Source organism: Panthera uncia, chromosome E1 (genome assembly GCF_023721935.1).
Source record: "Panthera uncia isolate 11264 chromosome E1, Puncia_PCG_1.0, whole genome shotgun sequence".
Classification (NCBI taxonomy): Eukaryota; Metazoa; Chordata; class Mammalia; order Carnivora; family Felidae; genus Panthera; species Panthera uncia.
The window spans coordinates 12,587,628-12,591,657 of NC_064814.1; positions in this window are offsets into that span (position 1 = coordinate 12,587,628).

The window sequence follows — 4,030 nt, forward strand, 5'->3', positions numbered from 1 at the left end:
ATAGGAGCTTGCTCCGTCCACTCCGCGCATCGACCTGGTATTGCAGTGCTTCCAGGAACGGTGCTCTCCTCTCTCTGGGGGGAAGTAGTACTTGTGGTGTTCAAGATCAGCATGCGGTTATAAACGTGGTTATAAACGTGTTTCGGGTCCTGCTCGTGTGGGTGTCGGCCGGGTGCGCCTAGCGTTGGCAGTTTCTCTTCTTCGCTTCGGGGCTGGCGTGCACGACGGGCGCCTGTAAGATAGCGCGAGGCCTTGCTTTTTCTGAAACTGTTGTTCTCGGCTGCACCTTCTGGGCAGTGGCAACTAGAAGTTTACAACGACTCCTGCTGTTAGGGCTTAAGTTTCCAAATCCTTGCTCTCAGGCTGGACGGGTGTGGAGTCCGACCAAGCCCGACACGGGATGGGATCACCTCTCTTACTACTTCAGTCTCCTGGGCGTGCTCCTGTGTGGGGTCTATGGCATGTAAATGACTGAATACTGTAAGCAGGTGGTTTGTTTGTTTTGTCTTGATTTTAGTGTTTACTTGTTTTTCGAAGAGACAGAGCGTGAGCGGAAGAGGGGCAGAGAGAGAAAGAGAGACCCCCGACACGGGCCGGAACCCACGGACTGCGAGATCATGATCTGAGAGCCTAAGTGAGAGGCCCAACCAGACTGAGCCCCCCAGGCGCCCCAAGTCGGTGGTCACTTTTTAAGCGGAAGGTTATCATCGTAGGAAGTCCATGCCTACAAAGTGACATACCTTCTCAACCGTGCTCCCTTTTGCCTTCTGCACAAAGGTGAAATGTTTTCTTAACCTCACCGTTGGTGGTATGAGACCGGGGCCGGGGCGGCGGGAGGGGGGGCATGCTTTCTCTCTAAAGGGCCAGCCACGGGGCGCCTGGGTGGCGCAGTCGGTTAAGCGTCCGACTTCAGCCAGGTCACGATCTCGCGGTCCGTGAGTTCGAGCCCCGCGTCAGGCTCTGGGCTGATGGCTCGGAGCCTGGAGCCTGTTTCCGATTCTGTGTCTCCCTCTCTCTCTGCCCCTCCCCCGTTCATGCTCTGTCTCTCTCTGTCCCAAAAATAAAATAAAAAACGTTGAAAAAAAAAAAATTTAAAGGGCCAGCCACATCGTAGAAAGTTGAGGCTCCATGGGCCCCCAAAGGTCTCTGTGACATATTCTTTCTTTTACAACCCTTTAAAAATGTACGATCCGTTGTCAAAGTGCACCTTACAAGAGCGGACCGGGCCAAATAGAGGTACCGGCTGTAGTCGGCCAACGCCTGGTATAAAGTACCCACTTTCTGTCTTGTCAGGGACATGCTTCCCCTTCAGGCTTCTTGACAGTCCGCTGCCACAACTAGAGAAAGGCCTTACATTTACAAGTGGCTGTGGCTCGTGCCCACAGTGGAAACGGAGAGTTCCTGCTCACTCACTTGTCTCTCCCAGGTTTTCCATTCACGGGGAATACATTTGTGGAGCACCCACGATGTACACACCTTTTTTATTTTTTTATTTTTATTTATTTATTTTTTTTAAGGTTTTTAAACTTTGTTTGTTTGGAGAGAGGCAGAGAGCACAAGCAGGGGAGGGGCAGAGAGAGAAGAGGGGAACAGAGGATCCAAAACAGGCTCTGTGCTCACAGCGGAAAGCCTGATGCGGGGCTGGAACTCAGGAACCATGAGATAGATGATCATGACCTGAGCCCTAGTCAGGCACTTCACCGACTGAGCCGCCCAGGCGCCCCCACAATGTACATTCTTGATTAAAAAAATACCTTTGTGTTGGCGGACATTTCCAGGGTTTCCCTGCAGTTTCTGTCCACCTGTAATCTTCGGGTCTTTTTTATACTCCTATATGTTTTAGGGCAGATCTGGATTACAATCTCTCCTAGCGCTGAGGGGGACCCATGACTATTAAAAAAAAAAAAAAAAAGGAATCTAGGGGTGCCTGGATGGCTCCGTCGGTTAGGCGTCCGACGTTTGGTTTTGGCTCAGGTCATGAGCTCACCACGGTTGGTGAGTTTGAGCCCCACGTGAGGCCCTGCTCTGACAGGGCGGATCTTGCTTGGGATTCTCTCGCTCTCCCCCCTCCCCTGCTCGCTCGCGCTCTCTCGAAATAAATAAACGTAAAATTTTTTAAATTAAATAATAACAATAAACAAAAATGAATCTAGCTAACAACAGTATCCCTCCACCCAATCCATGCACCTCCTTCTACAAAACTGTGTCCTACATGAGGAAAAATATGTGACACTCTCTACTTAAAAAGAGACTTCTTTTCCTCTCATAGGCTAAAACAGACAGAAGGAAAGAAAGAAGAGACACCCAAATCTAGAACACCGACCACGTAATTTCTTCTCGTTTTCCTAGTCTGTTGCCCTGTGTCGTTATGTGCCCTTTTATGGGTCCCCTCAGGTCCCAACAGAAATAGCAAGATGTCATCTCTCTCCATGCCTCCTTAGCCTCATGAGACTCCGAACCTCCCCTTTCCCACTCATTTCTTTTCCTTCTCCCCAAGTGCTAGCAAGTTTGAGCACGTTTGGGACTGGATGGTTGGAGTATCGAGTTAGGCTCCTGGGGTGCTGATAGAAGGCAGGGGGAACCAACGAGTGAGTGTTACAAATTGGGGTTTATGCGTTCAGGAAACATGTCTTGAATGACTGCTATGTGCTAAGACCGAGAGACAGATGCCTAGGTATGAAAGAGGCAGACGGGCCTCCCTACCCCGAGAAACCTTACGGTCCCCCACAGAGAAAGCGGAGCAACCAATCATGGTGGGATCCGGGATCGTCTCCGGAACTGAAATTTCTAAAACCCCCGCAGAGGATTTCTTCTCATGGGTTGGGCACACCCCGTTGCCAGCAAAGCACACCCTGGGCTAACTGATGCAAGGCGTCCGTTTCTGAGTTCCTGGGAATGGATACCCTACAGTTGAACAGGCAACAGAAAATGGGCAAAGGATAGACAGTCTGCCGGCGGGTTGCGGGGGTGGGGGGTGGGGAGAAAAGCACAGTTAGTTAGTTATAGGCTGACATCTGCCCCCCACCCTGGGGCAACATCACCCCTTCTGTGCCCCCGAGTCTCTAAGGGGCCAAGGGGCCTGGGCCACCCGCTCATCCCAGAGACCCCAGTATCGAATCTATCCCCTCTGTGGCATCACACCGACGGGACAGGATGAGCTGGGGGGCTGGCGCACCAGAGGCCATCAAGACATACAGGCACTCCGGTGCCCCGCAGTCAGAGAGGGAGGGAAACCCTACAGTGAAAGAAACAGGGCAGCACAGCGTTTAAGGACTCCCGTTGTGGGACATCCCCTCCAAAGTCCCGAAAAACTGCTTCCTCTTTATACACCCGCCGCCGCCGCGGACTACTGAAAGAGAAGGAAACCCAGGGCCCGGTGGGCCTCTGTGGGTTCTGGAAGCAACCCATTCCACACGTAGACGCCCTGCTTGGGCTCACGCACCGCGGGACGTGGAAGACCCTCACCTTGGGAGGTGGGTGCGGAGCAGAGAGAGAAGGGCTCTGAAGGCCTGCGAGGTGCAGAGGGGCAGCCCTGCTGTTGGGGCCACAGGATCCGGCGGACCCCACCGTGTTGGCGCCCGCCGGCGGGTCTGTGAAGGAAGAGATGCTGTGTGGAGTTTATGGCAAAACCACCACGGCGCCGAAGGGTCACATGGTGGGGGCGGGGGGGGGGGAGGGGGGCCCTCCCTTCGGGTTCTGGAGCCAGGCCTCCTCCAGGCCCCGGACGCCAGAGACCTCTCCGCCTTCTGAAAAGCAGCTCCTGGCATGCTGCTGGGCCCTTGTAGAGACGGATGCTTACCATGGGACCGTCAGAGACCAGGGCCCCGGACTGTCCATCAGTCCTAAGATGAACGTAGGGTATCAGGGTCGAGCCCGAGCAGGAATAAGAGCCACTGGACAGCCAACAGAGGAAATGGCCCCGCCGGCCCTTTCTTGGCCACCCCGGACCTGGCACGACGGCACGTGAACAGCGGGGGCTACAGTGGTGGCCGCGGAGGTCGCACACGGGGCCGGCACTGCTTCTCTCGGG